General features: G+C 45.7%; 1 long non-coding RNA gene across 1 annotated transcript in view; it reads right to left on the bottom strand.

Moving 5' to 3' along the window:
* The window catches only part of LOC103889554 (uncharacterized), a 43,000-nt gene that overhangs the window by 3,706 nt on the left and 17,624 nt on the right, over window positions 1-21,670 (bottom strand). The window contains exon 2 of the long non-coding RNA XR_653929.3: window positions 585-711. This is a non-coding gene — a long non-coding RNA (uncharacterized LOC103889554). The remainder of the gene's footprint in view (window positions 1-584; window positions 712-21,670) is intronic.

Raw genomic sequence — 21,670 nt, 5'->3', positions numbered from 1 at the left:
CAGCCATGAGACCGCCTCAGGTGAAAATAGCTTTGCGGTTGTTTTTCTTCTTTTCACCCGATGGGTCTTTGGGGGTTTGTGGCATACCCCACGTAACAATGAACTCTCAGTTCCCCTTTCTCATTCTCCCCAGGGAGCCTAGGTGCCCTGCAGGGAGAGTGGCCACCTGTACCAGGTGTGAGAGGAGCCGCACCCGGACCCAGGCCCTGCATCCTCGTCCTGCCTCTGCATCCAGCATCCCTGCAGGAGGCCCTGCCTGCAGAAGGGCTGAAAAGTAGGCTTGCTGTGAAAGTGCTTGTATGTCCCTGAGGGGAGAAGCAAGTCACAGTCAGGGCACTGGTTCCTGTCATCCGGTGCAACACAAAGCAGGCGCCAGGACATGGGGTGCAGACGGGAGCACAGAGAGGGTGGGTGCTACTGGGGTGCACAGGCAGCTTGAGGAGGATGGAGATGGCAAACTTCCCTTCATCATTCCAGGGCCGCATTTAGGGCTGGAGGACTAGCAGGTCCCCAAAGCCTCCAGTGCTTCTGGAGGCCAGTGGTGAGCAGTGTCCAAGGACCCCACAGCCACCACTGAGGCCCACCTACTCATCCCTCAGCTGGGTGTCCACTGGCAGCCACACTTCAGGTCTCCAGGACGTGGAGTTTGGGCTTCTCTCCCAAGCGGAAGTTATCCAAGTGCCCTCGGCATCCCACGGATTTGCTTTGTCTCTGAGGGAAGAATTAAGGAGTGTTAGTATGATATCAGAAAATTGCTAATTATGGTGAAGAGCTAACACGGCGATCTGGGAACTTGTGGAACTCTAGTTAGTGATGACAGAAGAGGAAAATATTTTACTGTTTTGTGCTGCACCCAGGTTCTCAGGAGGTGGCAAGAGACGAGACTTGGCGCTGTGCCATGCTCGGAGCCTCTGGTCCTAGAGACGCTGCTTTCCCCGTGGGAGTTCGGAGCAGAGGCAATCAGCTGGGAAGCTCAGGATGGAGTGAGGAAGGAGAGCGACTTGGGGTGCTTGGGTTGCAGAGATCTAACGCCCCAAGAGAGACTGGCTGTGGCCTGTGCCCACCCCAAACTCACACACACTGTTGTGCTCACACACGTGTACACACTTACACACATTTCAACACTCACACCCCCAAGCTCACGCACCACACTCACACGCCTTAGTCACACACGCATACACACATTAACACATGTACACACTCACATTTGCACATCCACACACAGTTATGCACCACAGATGCTCCCAAGTTCACACACCACTATCACACACACACAATCACTCATATACACACTCTCACACATGGACACACCGACACACTCTCCATTACACACCTGCCCTCTCTCACACACACGCACAAACACACACACTTCAAGCCGAATTAGAGCTCTTTTTTTGGTCCCACAAAGAAAACGGTAACCTCAGCATCTTGGTCTCAACGAGAACTGGGTGCATGATCCCATCCAACCACAAGGGGGAAAATGAGGAGATGGGTTCTCCATGTCCTCAGACACTGGAGGACAAAAGTATACGCCAGATCTAACGGGCACCACACATGAACAGGAGGGATCGAAACAGAAAAGGGGTTCCTCCTGATGCGTGGCATTGACAGAGCCCAGTTCTGCCTCATGCCAAGCACCACCTCACCCCTTGATGAAGGAAAATGGTTGCATGTCTTGTTTCCTGGCCCGCATCTCTGTCTTGGTACAGAGTAAAGACTTGAGCCTCCCTTCTAAAGACCGGAGTCCCGCTGAGCTGACCCGCCAGCTGACAGATGAAGCCACGCCATCTGCTGACCAAGTTCCCCAAGACCCCTTGAGACTCAGTTTCTGAAGAGGGTCTGCTGGGAATTTCCTGTCTCCATGCTCTGCCCAGCTGTTGGGACACCTGCAGCCTCTGTGGAGCCTCTTGGCCTGACAGCGGGGCTGGATGACTGGCTACCTCTTGACTGTGCTAGCACCTCTACTGCCATGTTCTGCCTGGGGGACTGGAGTTCCTTTTAGCCCTGGCAGAGGGGACTACCCCTAGGATCTTTCCCACCCCACAGCTGGAGTCCTCCCAGTCTACAGGGGTCAGCCCATATGACCAGCAGGCTCCTAAAACATGAAGGCCTTTCATTTAGAGAGCTCAGTGAAGGATATGACCAGAGAAATGAGCATCAAGGCTGAGATGAGGGAGCCACACTGGGATACAGCCTAAATTAGTTTTGACCCCCCGCTGCAAATCCTTCCTTGTTCCTTCCCTCAGTTAACCAAAAACCCAATAGCAGTTCAGTTCAATTCAGAACACTGAGCCAGGTACTGTATAAATGCCTGGAACCAGCAGTGAGTAAAAGACTAAAAAACATGGCCTTTGCCCTGTGGGATTTGTAGTCTATGGGGAAGATGGATATTAAACAAGTGTGAAAGTATGAAAAACCTACGTGTGTGTGTGTGGGTGTATCAGAGCTCTATAGAAGCACATACAAAATGGAGAAATTATCTTAGTCTAGTGGCTCAGGAAAGAGCCTCCTAGGAAAATGGCATTTAATATGAAACCCAAAGTACGTAACAGTGCTTGGCCAGAGAAACAGGGTGTGTAGCTTAAAGATGGTCACAAGATTAAAGACACACATTAAAGGTCACACATTCTTTGCTCCTCCATTCTCTGCAAGAGTCAAATTCCTAGTCCTCTTCCCCTGGACTCTGGGCTGGCCCTAGCCTTGCATGTAGAATGAAGTAAAAGTGACTTTCTGGGTCTTCTGAGGCTGAGTCATGAGAAGCCTTGAGCTTCTGCTCAGACCTTTCAGAAAACATGCCCGGGGGAAACCAGAGGCTGTGTAAGGAGTACAGCTATCCGAGACCACCATGCTGCGAGGAAGCCCAAGCTAGCCTCGTGGAAAGGCAGCATGGAGAGAGAGATACCCAACTGGTCCCCTGTTTTTCCTGCCACCCCAGCAGAGCCCAGGCAAATGAGTAAGGAAGGCTTTGATGGTTGCAACCCCAGCCACCCTCTGACTATAACTGCGGGAGAAACCCTGAGTGGGAACCACCTATATAAGCCCAGTCAACCAACAGAATTGTGAGAAATAATAGTAAGTTATGCTTTAAACCACTGAGTTTTAGAATAATTTGTTCTACCGCTATAGATAACTGAATAAAGGAGTGGAAAAGAATTCCAAGTGGAGGAACAGCATGTACAAAGGCCAAGACTGCACCCTCAGACCTCCTTCAGAGAATATGACTTTTAAACCATCTTAGAACCAGCTCCTCAGGACCAGCTGCAGTACCTCATCCTCGGGCATAGGACAGAGAGATTTTTTTTTTTTTTTTGAGACGGAGTCTCGCTCTGTCACCCAAGGTGGAGTGCAGTGATGCGATCTTGGCTCACTGCAACCTCCACCTCCCAGGTTCAAGAAATTCCCGTCTCAGCCTCCCAAGTCGCTGGGACTACTGGTGCATGCCACCATGCCTGGCTAATTTTTTTTTTTTTTTGTATTTTTAGTAGAGACAGCATTTCACCTTTCCTAAAACGTGAAGGTATTTCTTTTAGAGAGCTCAAGGAAGGATATGACCAGACAAATGACCAGCAAGGCTGTGATGAGGGAGCCACCCTGGGATACAGCCTAAATTAGTTTTGATCCCCCTGCAAATCCTTCCTTGTTCCTTCCCTCAGTTAACTGAAAACCCAATAGCAATTCAGTTCAAGCTAGCCTCATGGAAAGGCAGCGTGGAGAGAGGGATACCCAACCAGTTCCCTGCTGTTCCTGCCACCCTAGCAGAACCCAGGCGAGTGAGTAAGGAAGCCTTTAATGGTTCCAGCCCCAGCCACTCTCTAACTGTAACTGTGTGAGAAGCCCTGAGTGGGAACTACCTTTATCCAGTTACCTGTAGTGGTGTAACAAATCATTCTAAAACTCAGTGGTTTAAAGCAATAATTTATTATTATTTCTCACAATTCTGTTGGTTGCCTGGGCTTATATAGGTGGTTCCCACTCAGGGCTTCTTACACAGTTACAGTCAGATGTCGGCCAGGCAGTTCTCGAACTCCTGACCTCAAATGATCTGGCTGCCTCGGCCTCCCAATGTGGTGGGTTTACAGGCATGATCCACCATGCCCGCCTCAGAGAGAGACTTTTAATCCATCCACAGATGAACTGGGGAGAGGAATGATTTATCAACGTTTTGAAACTGTATTTAAGTTAGTTTGGAGATGGGTGCATTAAATTTCTCCTGGGGACAGGACCTATCGTATTTAGAAAGCACCTGAGAACACTTTAGGAACCAGGGATTCACAATCATGTTTTCTGAGCTGGCCATGATTATGCTGGGGAACTAACAACACAAGCATGTAGCTGGATACAATGTAGATTCCTCAAAAGAAGAACCAAGGGAGATCATAAGATTCGAGTTAAGAAATAGAGATTTCCTACTTACTCTGTGCTGATTTAGTTCATAAAAATAAGCATCTCCTCCTTGAGGTCTAAGAATGTGTGGGGCTGGGAAACATTTGGTAAGACTGTGAGGAAAAGAACTGAAAACAAAAGTTCAGAAAGAGTTGACAGAGCACAGGGCCTGCTGGGCTCTCCTTGCATCTAGGTGGTCCCTGGGCCCTCGCGGGTGAAGGGCCCTGGCCCCGCTGGACCCTGTCCAAGGCTGAAGGTGTGAGGTTGGGGTCTCCCAGGCCTCCTCAGAGCAGATGAATGAAGGTGGGGACAGAGGGCAGGACAGACCCTGTCCAGATAGGAATGTTCTGTCCCTGGGGCACCGGCGCCTGCATCTCTCTGCGTGTTTAGACCGCCTCTGCCTCCAGGTGGCACTCTGGGGCCACATCCTGCTTCTCCTGCTTTGAAACAGCCAGGCCACCCCCTCCGGCCTTCAGCCAGTGTCTTCCAGAGAGCCCAAGCCAGGCCTGTCCTTTGGGGGTGAGGAAACCCGACATAGTGCTTTCCAGAAGTGGGGGAGACAGTAGCATAGCCTCCTGCCTCCTCCGGGTCTTGGCATCTGGGTTTCTCTATTCCTGAAGAAACAGAATTCACAATTTACCCTCTTCAGCCCGTGAAACTGGAGTGTTTGTGGGAGGGCCAGGCCAGCACAGCTTTTTCTGTCTTCACCCCATCTGATATTCCAGCGTCCAGTGAAGGCTGTCTCCAGAGCCTGGGGGTGCAGGAGGCCGCCTGGAGGGATTTCCCCACTCTTGTTCCCCTCCACCGCCACCTCACGTTCTTTCCATGAGGCCTCATTCGCCTGTTCCTGGAGGTCTGAGCACACATCACCCACCTCAGACAGCTGCCTCATCTCCTGGGCAGCCCACACCACATTAGGCAGGAGGTGGCTGACCGTGCATCCCCAGCGCAGCCCGACGGAGGGAATTTGAGTGCATGAAGCAAGGGGACAGCTGTTCTTGCTCTGTGGGGAGTCCCTTTTCAGCTAGCACCCAGTCAGCAAATGACTCTTCTCTACAAAGAGACAGAGGATGAACCTCCTCTCTAGTTTTGGCAGCAGAGGCTGTGAGATCCACAGCAAGAGTCCAGAGCTGTGCAGGCTGCAAGGGGCACCAGATCAGGGATTCCGAACGGAGGAAGGTACTTTCCAGAGAGTACTGCAGGGGATCAAGCCTTCTCCACAGTCCCGCCAATAAAACCCCTGGGGCTCAGCCTAAACCCGATCCTAGAAATGACATCCCAACACAAGCTTTGCAAGATAAGTAAAATCTAGAGAGGAGGAAAGGCAGACCCACGCAACGAGAAATACAGGTGGTCTGGACCAGCTCAGGACAGACACAGCACCTTTTCCACGTGCAGTGAATGATGCTCTCATGTTTGCTGGTGTGAGGAATTGAACATTAATATCAGAAGCATTCTGTGTTACCTACAGCTGACTTTATGTTATGTTGAAGTCAACTGGATGACAAACTGTCTTTTGTCTTCATTCTAGAGCAAAGACACTAACTATTCCTTCCATTGTCTTTAGGGACACTCACGTTAATTAAAACTCTTCTGGGGTTCGTCATGAATATAGTTCTATTTCAAGCGCCCAGAGGACCCAAATGAAGCAACTTCCACACTTATGGAGCACTGCTCTGAGAAGCCACATTCCTGCCTGGTTCTCCATGGCTATAAGCATATAGCAGAAAATGCATAGAAACACCCTGTCTCAGCCTGATTTCCCCTAAAGTACATCCCGAGACAAGGGCTGATGGGATTGACGTTTATCCAGGGATGCAATCCCCAAGAGTAGGAGTGAGGGGTAGGAGAGAGGGCAGGGAGGAGAGGCATTATGGAATTGGGCACCACAACGGGTCATAGATGCTCTCAAGAATCTTCTGAACCTGCCAATTGAGAAACCAGGGAGCACATTGACTCCCCGCTCATGCCTCCCAGGTCAAGGGGCTCCTCCCAGGGTATGAACTCTGCTGCATTCCCAGGTGACAGGGATGTGAAGCAGTTTCAGGTGCCCCACACCTGGGCATCACAGGGAGGTCCTGAGGCAGGGTACTGTCGGTTCTTCACTCCGGGGTGAAGCTGATTGCCACCAGATGGGACCTGGTTCCTGCCCCAGTGGTGAGGCTGCAGAAGCTGGGTTGAGTTACAAGAGATGTCATCCACACAAGCACGGACCACCATGGGGAACGGGTCAGTGTTTAGACCACAATTCTCCATAGAAAGAGTGTTATGAATAAACAATGACTAGTGTAGCTTGTAGTCAAGTCCACAAACAACTTGAGACCCCTTCTGAGTAAACTGCCCTGGGAAAAACATCAAGGCTCTTGCGTTGAAAGTCAACAGAAAAGGAATCATCTGGAGTAGAATAGTATGTTTAATGTTCATTGTGGATGCTGGTGCTTGAGGAAAGCAGGCTTCCTTGGAGAAATGGAATGAGGTCGTTAGAGACAGCGCTGAGACTGAAAGGTGCTTCTGGGTCTCTTCCAGAGCTTTAGAAATGGAAGGCCCGGGAGCATCATTGCATTGACCTCCCCAGAAAAACACGGGCGTGTGCTTTTCCTCAATACGCTTTGATCACCAACACCACATCCACATTGTTTGCCCCTGAGTTTGGTTAGTATTTAGCTCCCAAACAGAAGGAAGAGAGGGATGGAAAATGGACAGAGAGTTTCCTGGAGAAACTCCTTTGAGTTGCAAGAGAATGAGAAGGAGGAAGAGATTAGAGAATAAAGATGGGCTTGTGTGAGGGAGGATGCCTGCTGGATGCCTGTGCGATGAACTAGCTCTGCACATCACTCACTGGTCACTAAAGACAAGAGGGCCATGGTGGAGGATGGGAGGTGCATGGCACAGACTGGCTCCTCTCAGAAGGATGGGCGGAGTGAGGAGGAAGCCAGCCATCAGGAGTTGGTAGGAGGGGACACCGTTGACCCCAGGAACTGGGTTGCTGCCGATGATGGGGCTAGCACGGCGCAGGGCCGAGGACCAGGGCAGCAATTGTTTGTGTGAATGGAAAACATGTATTTCTTAGGAAGGTGGTGCAGCCCTTGGGAACTCCAGTGGCTAGTTTGCATTTTTTAAAATGTTATGCTAATAATATGTCACTGCCACGGAGAAAAGTCTCTGGTCTTCCGTGGAGTCCAGATTCTATCCCTGAACTGTTCTTACAGGTAAAGATTTATATAAAATGCTCAGAGGAGGCTGTAATAGATTTCGAGACATATTTCATAATATTTTCTAGCATGCCACTTGATGTCACAGGCAGATTTATGAAAAGGCAGTATTTATTATACAATATTCATGTTTTATTAAATCTGATTACATTGCAGGAAAGACAGAGTAGTGACGGCAGCCTCCAGGCTGAGCTGGGGCTGAGTCCCCCGCCCCTACCTGACGCCAGGATGAGGACCCAGACATCGCATTGTGGGCTCTCAGCTCTGTCAATGTCTCCCTCAGATAACCCGGGTGGAGAGGGGAGGGCATCCCTTGCCTCTTCTAACTCTCACTCTGTAGGAAAAGAACCGTGCTTGCCCGTCTTCCCACCTGGGCAGGCAGGCGGTAGCCTGAGCAGACTATTGATAACACATGGGGAGACAGAGGACCTCTCTCTTACCTGCGGGAGAAAAGAGCCTGGCTGGCTATCCAGCCTGCAGCCTGAAGCTTCTCTAAGGAGCCACACAGTGCAGAATTTATCCCTGGGGCCCAGCGCTCCCAGCTCCCCAGCCAACCTGCCCTCCTTGGAAACCCGAGAAGATTCACTTAAAACAGGCCTCCCTGGGCTAAGAATCAAATTGGCCTGGCTCCCCTCTGATCTCCGGGAGTGTGAGCAGGGGGTCCCAGCAGCTGGAGTAACTCGACCCCTGCAAAACCGAGGTTCTTTTCTTTTCCTGGACAAGATTTATGCAGCAGGGTTTAGTCTTTAACGCAGATAGACATTCCCAGGACAGGCCCTGAACTCCCGTGTACCACAGCCCCTCAGTCCCTGCAAGCTAACTGGAAGATGGGCTTTTAGATAAAGCTGGGTTGATACCCAAGGAAAAGAGAATTTGTATGAGATTGAGGAATCACTTTGCACAACCTGATGGACCATGCTGACCCTTGGAGGGGAGGAAAACAAGGGGCTTTGTCAGCTGTGACAGTGTGAAGGAGTCAAGGCTTAGGCTCCGGAGATAAGAAAAAACAGATTTGAGCCCCGGCTACCTTGTGTACTGCTTGTGTGACCTTTGGCACCAACACTCTCTGTCTCAGTTTTCTTACCTGTATAACAAGGAGGGTAACAACCTAGTAGGGTTGCTGTGAAATAATGAATATTAAGCACTTCCCTGGCACAGAGAAAGAAGTCAATAACGGTTAGCCATTATTGAGAGGTCATTTAGTTAATTCATTTAAAGCCACAGAGCCAATGGCTTTGCTGTTGTTTGATACAGGTCATTACTGACCAGTGGACAGTGTTCCCATACAGAGGGGTGTCGCCGAGGAAATGATGGGGGAACAGAGAAGCAGGCCCTGGCTGTGATCAGTCCCCACCCAATGCTAGGTCCACACTGGCCAATGCTTGAGGGCTAAGGATGTTAGAGTTAGGAGGGGGTGCTAAGTGACGTGAAATAATGAAACATCTTGTGCACAAAGCATCCCTGTGTGTCTGGGGGCTGCAGACATTTGCCTCCCATGGGTGCACCTCTGCACTTCTCCACCGCGGGACCTAAGAACATGCTCAGGCTGCAGTGAATGCCCTTTTATTTACCTGGCGATGTCAGCTCCAGACAGCCTGGGCCTGGCTGCTGATCTGAATCCTAATCAGCTCCTCACGTCTCCCTCTCTTTAAGGACCCTGGGATGCTAATCACATCCCCAGGGAGGGGCTGCCGCTCTGCGAGCATCTGCAGTGGATGCAGGGCGGGCCTCATTCAGCCTTTAGGCAGTGGCCAGGGAGAAAAAGGATTTTTTAACTTTGCTGACAGTTTCAATTAAAAAACAAAACAGAATAAATACTTGTGTCTGTTGGCCATACTGCAGTGACATTTGTATTTTTTAAACAATTATTCAAAATTACTTTCTGTACAACCTCCATTTTAGTTTGTCTTTAAAGTTGCCCTTGTCTTTTGATGTGTAACTCAGTGCCCCCAAGAAATTGTGACAACAGCCCTACACCTCACTCTAGGTTTCCCATACACACTCTCAGGGGTTGTATTGGAGGAACTCCTTTTCTATACAGATACCCCAAGAAAGGACCAGGACTGTTATAAGAAGGGTTTTAATGTCCTTGGAATTGAATCCAGCCCTTCTTTCATTGAGTGTATATGTGCTACGGCACAGCTGGGTGGAAGAGGCCCTGCCCTCAGGGGCTTCCACTCAAAGTGAGATGCTAGATGGCTTCAGCCTTTCCTGCTGCCTGGAGCCCTGCTGGTCAGCTCTCCCTGTTGGACACCCACCCCCTTCCCCAGCAGGTAGTGTTGGAGTGCATCGTAAGAAAGGAGGTGACACATCTAGGGAGGAGGTTGTGGGAGGGGAGGCCCATGGCTCCATGACGCTCATGCCCCCAGTGGATGTCTGCCCTGCACTGCACCTGTCACCCGGCCCCGGGGAGATGGTAGATAATGACTGCAGGGACTCCTGGGGAGGTCTCCCTTCCCACCACTACATTTATTCCATAGAGTTTCGTTTTGTTTTGTTTTTTTGTTTTGTGTCTGTGTGTGGGGGTGTTTTTTTCGCCTAAGTCTAATTAAGTCTAATTGGTGCAGTCATTATGTCAGAGTGAATGTTATTATTTTAGTCAAAAGCAGTAAACTAGAAAAAACAGTCTGTACGACAGCTTTCCTCTCTGTCTCAGGGCTAAGGATTTTAGGAGAGGCCCAACAAGACCTGACCGTTTACAGTTGTCATCAACTCAGATCTTCCACGCCCCCAGAGAACAAATAGAAAACGGACCTGTTGAGTTTTGCCTCCCATAATCTTAAGTGAAGCTATGAAGTTTCGCATATCTAGACTACGTCTACCTAGAGAGGGAAGATAGCGCTGCATTCCTTTCCTCCTAGGAGTTGCTTGTCTACCCAGTGGGATTCCTCACCATCGAGTGCTGAACGCAGTAACGGGAGGGCAGTAAGCGTTTGTTGAATGAATGAATGAAATATTCAGCATCTATGTGTGTGACACACTATACCATGTTAGTGCTGCACAAAGCAAATGAAACACAAGCCTCACCTTTGGTAAGCTCATGTCCTTCTCACCACCTGCTGGCTGCTGGGTTACATGAGAAAACATACAGAAAGGAATTTGTGTTTATACTTCCACCCAGCAAAATGCATATCTGATTACAGAAAAATCAGAAATGTCTGTGGATAGAGTGCGGGGTTTTATCATGTCATCAAAGTAAACCATGTTTTGCAAAATTGCCACAAAACTGTGCATGTTCTCATGGCCCTAATTTAGGATATGTTCCTTAAACAAAGAACATCTTTGTTTGATTCCATTTGTTTTGAAGCCTATATTCTACAGATACATTCTTTCCCAGTATGATATGAAAATGTAAGAATGCTAAGTGGAAAAGTTAGATCATTTTGTCAGATGCATAGATTTTCCAATTGGCAATTATATAGAAGACTAAAACATGGTTAAGTGTAATCAATATGCATTCAGTCTAATTATCATCTAATAGTTTGGGACCTTGTGCTTTGAGTATCATCTCCCTAAGGTGTTTGTTTGTGTGCTTATTTGAAATCTGTCAGTAAAGACAAGTATTTCCTACAGGACGCACAACACCGCTCTCCATGGATGGTTCTTGGAAGGTTTCCTGAGAAGTGACGGAAATGTCACAGAAAAGCCATGGTGATTTTGAGCTGAAATCACTAACTCTGCCCTTGCTTATTATATTGTGTAATAATTAGAAATAATTCTAGAAAGGCTGAAGCCATCTAGAATCTTGCCCTAACAGTTCTCTTACACCTGAGAACTGTTGTCCACGGCATAGGTTTATCTGAGAAGGACTTTGAAAATGAGCTATTGCATTCATTTGCTAAGGCTGCCTTTACAAAGTACCACAAACTGAGCAACATAAACTACAGAGAGGTGTTCTCTTACAGCTCTGCAGGCTGGAAGCCCGAGACCAAGGCATCAGCAGGTGTCCTTCTGAGGGCTGTGATGGAGAATCTGCTCCAGGCCCTTCTCTTTGGCTTGTAGGTAGCAGTCTTCATGTTCACACGGCATTCCCTCTGTATGTGGGTCTGTGTCCAAATTTCCCCTTTGTATAAAGTCATACGGATTAGGGGCCCATCCTAATCCAGTGTGATCTCAATAGGCCTATTTCCAAATGTGGTCACATTCTGAGGTACAGGGGTTAGGACTTCAATCTGTGAATTTTGGGGGCCACACTTCAATTCATAACAGCTGTGGCAATAGCTGACTCTGATACATTGAGAGACTGAGGAAGGCCTCTCGTTCTCCCCCCACTCCTCTCCTCCCTGCCCCTCCGGGCTCTTTCCCTATCTTTCACCCACCAATTTCTGAAAACCCTTAGAGACTTGTCCCTTTGCATCTTAAAGTTGGCTTGGTCTCCTGGGATCTCACCCAGATTGCAGTTACGCCCAGGAGAGGCAGCGATAAGCCGTTTCCAGTGAGCTCCCGACCGTCGTGGCTCTTAACCTCCATGTGTTAAGGTGTGTCCACACCTTTACTGCCAGGTCCATCTTTCTGACTGGAAGGCTCGCAGCATGCAAGAAAGCCATGGGGCACACTCATGGGATGGAGCAAGGGGTGGGAGATAGGTCTGGAAAGATCCAAAGGCAAAAACCAAAGGCAGCAATATCAGAGCAAGAGAAATCGAGTGGACCTGGGTTTGAGTCTTGGCTCTGTTACTTCTGGCTGGGTGACTTGGACAAGTCACCTGACCTCCCCGTCTGCTTGATGTGCTTATCGTCATACCTACCTGCAGGTAAGGCCACAAAATGCCCAGGAAATACGTTATGGTGGTTCTAATATCCTCGACGACTTCATCATTCTCCCTGGGCCCAGCCCCGACTGGCAGTAAAGGCGTAAGCTCTGCAATGCCTCAGAAGACTCTGCGGCTGTGAACATGCCTTTGCCACAAAAGCTGCTCTTACAGTGAGAACAGGGCCTGGAGCCCCCAGCTCCCCAGGCTCCTGACCCGTGGTTGAGTTCTGCATGCACAGCTAGGGCTGCACAGCTTCCTGAGCAGCGGGGAGGCTGTGGGCAGGAAGGGGAAATGAGAGTGGCCAAGGCTGTGCACACCTGGGCTGGATCAATGGCCACATTGTAGAGCCAGCCCTCTGGGACGGCCTGCCATGCCCGGATCTATAGCTGTGTTAGTCATCGCCTCGCCAGGCCTTCGTTTGTTTTTCAAAGTTTTGTTAGTGTGACTTGCACCTCCAGTAACTCATCTTTAACTGCTCTCCCTCCTATCTGACCCAGTTCGCACACCATTCATCTTTTCTTCTTCCTATTACATTTGATTTTCTTTACACTCTCCGTCTCAGTCTTGCTCTCTCTCTCTTTCTCTTTAATTTTCTTCAGTCAACTAGAGATGGGGAAGCAGACCACCTGGGATGAAGGAGAGAAAGTGCTGAAGGGGAAAAGGCCACCTAGCTACATTCAGCTGGGAAAGTCTGTTTAGCTGACTTTGAGGTCTGCTAGCTCTCGGGCACTCGTCCTAGCAGACATGAGCAGCACCTTCCATTGCTAAGCGTATCATTTACCTAAATTCCACTTACCTGCAGCCTGAGCCCATTTCAACTGGAGAAGTCCTTAAGAAGGTTGCCTTGCCCAACCACACGTTGCAGATGAGAAAACCAGGACTCTGGGAAACTTACAAATTAGTTGTTCAAATACACATAACCAATTGCAACTCTTGATTCGAGGATCTAAATAAACTTTGCCACATAGACTTCCCCATACCTTCGTTTGTTTGTTCACGTGGGAAATTTGTCTCTTAGAGCCTCTATGAAATATCACTTTGAATGCCCACATGTTTACAAATTTCATAAATAACACCTCCAGATAGCCATTGAATGGAAATGTGTTTCAGCCTACACTAAGATGGGCCCTGCCTTTTTCTTCTGATGACATGGTGCAAAGTTATGCAAAATTCCAAACCTTACAAGAATGTACGTAATCTCATTTCTAGGGACATGCTGCCAAAAATTGGTGCATAATTCTCTGTCTTCTTTTTTCACACTGATACTAACCCTCTTACTGCTGCTGTTGATTACTTTGGATGCGGACTCATACCACAAATGCTGTTCGGAGCTTGCGTGTTTCACTTTACATGTCAGTAGGGACCTGAAGGTCTAACCCATTCTTAAGATGTGTGCGGTATTTCATCGTTCAGTTGTACCAACATTTATTTAATCTTCCTCTTCAGAGTTCATTTGGGTTACTTTTACGTTTTTAATACTTTAAAGTCTTTAAACAAAGCCCCAAGGAACATTCTTGAGGCTTTAGAGGCTTAAATGTTAGAAGTAGAAATACAGAGTTAAAAGATTAGAACTTTAAACATTTCAGTAGATATTGCTAGGTTGCAAGCCAAGAAGGTGTACTGATTTACACTTGCACCAACAATATACCTGGGTGCCCATTTACTTCCTATACCCTCACCAATGCTGAACTTCATCAGCCCATTTTTACGTTGGTCAATTTGATAAATGGAACAATATGTCATTGCAGTTTAATGAGCACATCTTGATTAGCCCTCATTTCCTCTTCCTGGCCAGTCACTGCTTCTTGACTCTTCTCACGCCTTAATGCACATATACATGGGAAGTATCCACACATTTTTAGTCGATGTTTTAGTTAGCAAAACATAGCCAGAAGGCAATAAGTGGCAAATTCACACCCTAAAGTTCAGAGTGGAGAGAAAGTGACTTTCAGACAAGCGGTACCATCACGTGCCTCTATTAGCCCAGCTACGTGTCTGTGACCATATTCAAAACTCATAACCAAGACATTTTCTGGCTGCCTTGATACAACAGGGATGATATTAACTGGATGAGAGCACTGAAGAACAATTCTGTTTCACAAGCAGGTGTCTTCTCCAACCAATCAGGCAGCCACCTCTACAATCACTCCAAGGGTGATGCCTCATATCAGGTAAAATTTGCAGGACCAACAGTGAGAAATGAACCTCGGCCCTGCTGGCCTGCACCACCTCAGTCTTTAATCATTTTCCACTCTGGCCTGTTGAGCTATTTCTCGTCGCATCATGGGGCATATGCTGGCTGGTCTCCAATAGACCTCACGTATGGCAGGTGCCGATGGCCATGAGAAGGAAGTTGCTGGGTGGATAGGTTCTGACTCCACCCTGGATCTGATTGGCTCTCGTGTTCATGGGGGTCCACTCTGTTTGGATTCCCCAGACAACTTGACCTGCGCTTCCTCCCACCCTTTCTATTTTAACCTCATCTAATGATACCTGGAAATGAGCCAGTTCCAGAACTGGCAAGAAACCTGACTTGTCCAGGTGGCCACAAGACCACCCCAAAGCCAGCTTGGACCTCTGCCCCTGAGTGGAGCTGCTCATAAAACATGTTCTGTGTTTCTCCTCTCAGACACGTATTTCTGAAATTAATATGTCACCACCTTCACTGGGGTCACTGCCTGATGGAGGGCAAGGCTATGTATACTCATGTACCTGGCAATGATATCTGATTTATTTTTTTAAGAAAAATGCTCACATTTGTAGCACTACATATGTTTCTTTAATTTCCCTAGATTAGTTTTTGAGTACCATGTTGCTTTCATAGTACTCAGCCTAAACACAATTAAGCCTACTTTAAGATTCACACTTCAAGAGTGTGAATAACATAACTCATTCAACCCCACTTATAAAAAGAGGAAACATGCGAGGCTCGTTAGGATTTCTTAGGTATTCATTTAAAAATTAATTACCAGTATTTTTATATCCCATCAGAACCTTCCCAGCTCTCTTTAGGAGACATTCCTAAAATCAGTTCTTTATTATTACTTTTGAGCACATTTGCTCCATGACACCGTCTATGAAAAGAAAAATTCTTTTCCTTGAATATTCAAACCTGCAGAATATTGTGGACTAAAGTATGAATGAAAACTTGTTGAGGGTTGTGATGAGTGAGAGAGATTCTGTTGCAAAGGGCCCAGAAGATGATTAAGAAGTAAGGAAATGAAATAGTTAAAAGACACTGGAATAATTCAGCCTGGGGAAAACCCCAATAAGTAACTTAGGGGGGAAAAAAGCTCATTAAGTTCTCTCCATCATAAAATTATTTATGCCACTTTTTTTTTTTCTTTGTAGAGACAGGGATGATGCCCAAGCTGGTCTCAAGCTCCTGGCCTCAATCCTCCTTTCTCAGCCTCCCAAAGTGCTGAGATTACAGATGTGAGCCACCATGCCTGGCCACATATTCATGCTAATCCTAGAGAATACAATTTTAGAGGAAAGACAAAAGAAAATCACTCATAAGCCCACCATCTAAAGAAAACGTTGTTGACATTTTTATTAATTTCCAGGCACTTTCTGTACACACATTATTTTTACATTATGGTGATCAGATTATATATGTGACTAACAGTCATCTCATTGTACATTGATACAGATTCCCAAAATAGTTTGTTTCATGATCCTGGCTGCTGCTGCCCTCCTCAAACCCCGTTTATTTATTTGTTTATTCAACAAATACTTATGGAATCTCTCATTAAGGGCCAGGTCCTGAGAGGACTGGAGTGACCCAGACAGAAAGGAATCAGCTCTGATGGAATACACATTCTTGGTGAAGGAAATACAATCAATGAATAAACAAGTGTTAAGTGTGATGGGAAGCTACTGGAAATTTGTAAGCAGGGAGTAGCGTCATCTGCTTTACATGTTTTAAAAGGTTTCCTTCTGTGTGGAGGGTGGATTGCAGGGGGAGGAGAGCAGCAGCAAGGAGGGCAGGTGGGAGGCTGCTGCGTTCCTGGAGACCAGAAAGATGGCGGTGTATTAGTCTGTTTTCACGCTGCTGATAAAGACATACCCGAGACTGGGCAATTTACAAAAGAAAGAGGTTTAACTGGACTCACAGTTCCACTTGTCTGGGGAGGCCTCACAATTATGGCAGAAGGCAAGTAGGAGCAAGCCACATCCTACATAGATGGGGACAGGCAAAAAGAGAATGAGAGCCAGGCAAGACGGGTTTCCCCTTATCCAACCATCAGATCTCGTGAGACTTACTACCACCAGAACAGTTTGGGGAAAACCACCCCCATGATTCAATTATCTCCCATTGGGTCCCTCCCACAACACGTGGAAATTATGGGAGTAAAATTCAAGATGAGATTTGGGTGGGGACTCAGAGCCAAACAGTATCAGGCAGTTTGGCTGGAAGGGATGGAGGGAGGTGGAGAGGAGAGGAATGGACAGCAGTGGGGGCCGCAGACTTGCTGATATGTGCTATGGATATGAAACGGATGTAAGGAAAAAGGAGGAATCTAGGATGGCTGCCAGGATTCTAGCTTGAATGACTGGCTAAATGAGGGAGATACAGGTTTGAGGTGAAATGGAGAGCCCTGCTGTGGGTGGGTGAGATGCCCATCCAGGAGGACACGTCAAGCTTGCAGTTGGATGAGTGCCTCTGGAGTCCAGAGCCAAAGTCATCTAATGGAGACTTGTTGACACATGGCAGCATTTAAAGCTGTGGAACTGGAGGAGACCTTGGGGAGAGAGTGTGAATGGAGAAGAGGAAGGCCCTGACTTTTAAAAGCTGAGCAGAGGAAAAGGAGCAACATGGCCTATACCCCAACCACATGCTCACTGCCCGCCATCACGTCCCTGGGATATGTGAAATAAGAGATAGGCTCTTCTCAATAAATTAGGCCATTTTTATAAAGGAATATGTAGTATTCTATAACCTCTTAAAACTGTGGAAGTCAAAGCAGCATTCTGCAATTTTGATTTAAAAGATGACAAGCTGTGTATTGACAATCCAATATTTAAATCACATAATAAAATATATTTAAATTATTTTATAAGTCCACATTATAAAAACTTTTATTTTCCAAAACTTTTATTTATTTATTTTTACACAGTTCTGTGTATATTTTAAAATTTCCTTTGGAACTTACTTCTTGACCAATGGATTATTTAGAAGTGTGTTGTTTAATTTACAAGTGTTTAGAGATTTTCCTGACTTCCTTACCTTACTGAGTTCTGGTTTGATTTTATTATCGTCAGAGAACATAATCTGTATGATTTGAATCCCTTTACTTTTTTCTTTCTTTCTTTTTTTTTTTTTTTTTTTTTTGAGTTGGAGTCTAGCTCTGTCGCCAGGCTGGAGTGCAGTGGCACGATCTTGGCTCACTGCAACCTCCACCTCCCATGTTCAAGCGATCCTCCTGCCTCAGCCTCCTGAGTAGCCAGGACTACAGGCGCGCACCACCACGCCCAGCTAATTTTTTGTATTTTTAGTAGAGATGGGATTTCACCATATTGGCCAGGATGGTCTCGATCTCTTGACCTTTTGATCCACCCACCTCGGCCTCCCAAAGTGCTGGGATTACAGGTGTGAGCCACTGCACCTGGCCAAATCTCTTTAAATTTTTAAGGTTTGTTTTATGGTCCAGGATAGTGTATGTTTTCAGAACGCCCTTGAAAAAAATTGATATTCTGTTGTTGTGGGGTGGAATGTTCTATTTGTATCAATTAGATCCTATTGGCTAATTGCATTGTTTAGATCTTCTCTCTTCTAGCTAATTTTCTTTCTGGAAATTCTATCAGTTGCTGAGAGGAAGCTGATGAAATATCCAACTACAACTGTGGAATTGTTTATTTTTCCTTTCAGTTTTATTAGTTTTGCTTCATGGATTTTGAGGCTCCGTTACTTGGTGTGCACACATTTAGGATTGTTATTTTTCCTAGTGGATTGATTCTTTTATTATTATGTAACATCCCTGTTTGTCCCAAGTAATTTTCTTTGCTTTGAGATCCACTTAATCATATATTAATACAGCTACCTCTGTTTTTGTATTATTGCTTGCATCTATCTTTTTCTATACTTTTGCTTTCAATGTACCCGTCATTGAATTTGAAATAATTTATTAAAAGCAACGTATAGTTGAGACACGTTTTTTAATCTACTAAACCAATCTCTGCCTTTTAATTAGTATATTTAGACTGCTTACATGTAAGGTAATTATTGATATGTTAGAGCTTAAGCCTGCCATTTTATTTTCTGTTTCTTGTAACTTTCCTATGATTCTCATTTCTGTTTCTTTTTGTACCTATAGATTACTTACACAAGTTTTAGAATTCCATCTTGCTGTGTTTATAATGTGTTTGAGTGTATCTCTTTGAATAGCCTGTTCAGTGGTTGCTCTGGGTATTATAGTGAACCTATGTGACTTATTGCTGTCTACTACTATCAACATTTTACCACTGCAAGTGGCATGTGAAAATCTTACTGCCATTGAGGCCCCTTTACCTTCCCCTCATTGACTCAAGTGAGAACTGGTCTTGTAATTTTTATTCCCTTAATCAAATATGATTGATGACACCCATAAGGAATAGGATAGCCTATTGTATATACCCATATATGTTCTCTTTCCATTGTATTTGCTTCCTGATGCTCAAGATTCTTTCTTTCATCATTACCCTTCTTTTTGAAAACTTGCTCTAGCCATTCTCTGAAATTAGGTCTGTTAACTGCACAATCTTTTGGTGTCCTGTCATCTGACAATAGGTTTATTTACTATTTATTCCTGAAGGATAGTTTTGCCAGATGTAGAATTTGTGGCTGGCAGGTATTTTTTTTTCCTTTCAGAGCTTGAAAAATGTGTCACTTTCTTCTGGTCTCCAGGGTTTCAGAGGAACAGAAATCCACTGTCACGCAAACTGGTGTTTCCCCATAGGTAATGTGTCATTATCCTCTGGCTGCTTTTATGAATTCTTTTTGGTCTTTATGTTTTCAGAACTTTAATATGATGTGTCTTGGCATGGATTATTTTGGCTGTATCCTGTTTGGGATTTGCTCAACTTCTTGAATTTGTAGGTTTATGTGTTTTTGCCAAATTTGAGAAGTTTTCAGCCATTCTTTCTTTGAATTCTCTTTCAGTCACAGAATCCTCTGGGACCCTGATGTTACAAATGTTGGATTTTTTTGTTGTTATTTTCACAAAGGTCCCTGAAGCTCTGTTCTTTTGTTTTTCAGTTTATTTTCTCTCTGTTGTTCAGATTGGGTGAAGCCTATGAGTCCTTCCTCAAGTTTATCAGTTCTAGCCTCACTCAGCTCCACTGTACTATTGAGCCCATGGAATAGCTTTAAAATTTTTCAGTTATTGGATTTTTCAGTTCTATAATTTCTGATTGTTTCTTTTTTATACCTTCTATTTATTTTCTGAGATTTTAATTTTTCCATTTGTGTCAACAGAATTTGTAATTCATTGTTAAAGCAGTTTTACAGTGACTACTTTTAAATACTTGTTAAATGCTTTCAACATCTGATTCGTGTCAGTATTGGCATCCATTGATGGTCTTTTTTCTTTCAAGTTGTGATTTTCCTGATTCTTGGTACAATGGGTAACTTTTTACATTATATCCTGAACAGCCTGGCTATTATGTTTGGAGATTATCTTTTTAGGTTTTGTTTGCATGCTAGTTTTGTGAGCTGTGGGTGCAATGCTAATTTCATTTTCACAGCCTTTGTGGTACTACTTTGGCCTTCCTGGTTTTTCTGGAGCTGCTGAGGCTCCCACTGGACCCTCCTGGTGCTACCTGAGGGGACATGAAGAATTTCCCTAGGCTGGTGCGTCTAAAGGTGGAAAGGGACCCTTCTATGCCTTGGAAATAAAGAGCGCTTCCTGGGCAGGATCCCTCTTGCTGGGGCCCCCCTGCCACCCATGTCTCTGGGTGGGAGAGAGGAATCTCACATCCATGGAGACTAGAAGACAGAGAAGACGGAGCTTCCCATGGCAAAACCCCCTTGCCAGTACTGCCAAGCTTCTGGTGTCTCTCAGTAGAGGAGAAAGGTCTCAAGCCTGCAGAAAAGGAGAATACTTCCCTTGTAGATTTTTGCCAGTGGATCTCACGACCCATCCCTCTTGGCATTGTCCAGGGAACTCTTGTTTCTTCCAGCAGAGGAATGAGCCTTCCTGGGCCACTTCCTATTGCAAATTTGGTGTTGGGAATCACAGATGTGAGTCTCTTTCTTCAAGTGGGTGGAAGGTTGTACACACAGCATAGCCATGCTGCCATGGTATTCCTCCACTCCTTAGTTTCCAACCAGTTCACCTTCCTCTTTCCACCTTTCAGGGCACTCCTTTGGTTGCCTTTTACATTAAAGAGAAATTCTTTGGGACTTAGGGCCAGGCAAACAATTCTTAGGCTTGACACCAAAAGCACAATTCAATTGATAATTTGGACCTCATCAAAATTAAAAACTCCTCTATGAAAAATTCTATGAAGAAGATATAAAGGCAAGCTACAGACAGGGAGGAAATATTTCCAAGCCACATATCCAATGAAGGGGGTAGTATCTTAAAACTCAATAGAATCAAGAGAATGAGAAGACAAGCCACAGAATGGGAACAACATTTGCAAGAGACACATCTGATAAAGGACTGTTATCAAAAACATGCAAAGAACCCCTAAAACTCAACAGCGAAAAAACACACAACTCAATTTAAAAATGGGCAAAAGGCCCAAACAGACACCTAACCAAAGGAAATATTCAGATGGCGAATAAGCATATGACAAGATGTTCCACAAAGGTACATATTACATAATTCAATTTATGTAATTTAATTGAAGTAAAAATTATAGAAGTGGAAAACAGATGAGTGGTTGCCAGAGACTAGGGACAGACAGGAGTCTGGGGAAGGAAGTGTGTGGCTATAAAACATCAACAGGGGGATCCCAGTGGTGAGTGAACTGTTCTGTATTTTGACTGTGGTGGTGTGCATAAACACACACACCCTTACATATGTGATAAAATTGAGTAGAATACACACATGCACTCACGTGCATGCACACAGGCACACACACACACACACAAGTACCAGTAAAACTGGAGCAATCTAAAATCAGTGGATTTTTATCAATGTGAATATTCTGGTTATGGTATTGTGCTGTAGTATTGCAAAACATTACCACAGGAGAAAACTGGATAAAGGTGTCTCTGTGTTATTCTGAACTTGAATCTATAACTATTTCAAAATTTTTAAATTGCTTTAAAAACAATCAGTGGGTAATTTACTTCTTTGGGTGAACTGAAGCTGGGGTGTGTTTGTGCAGGTGC

The sequence above is a fragment of the Pongo abelii genome, chromosome 12 (genome assembly GCF_028885655.2).
Source record: "Pongo abelii isolate AG06213 chromosome 12, NHGRI_mPonAbe1-v2.0_pri, whole genome shotgun sequence".
Lineage (NCBI taxonomy): Eukaryota > Metazoa > Chordata > Mammalia > Primates > Hominidae > Pongo > Pongo abelii.
The sequence above is the reverse complement of the archived record's forward strand: the minus strand, read 5'-3'. Positions and strand labels throughout refer to the sequence as shown.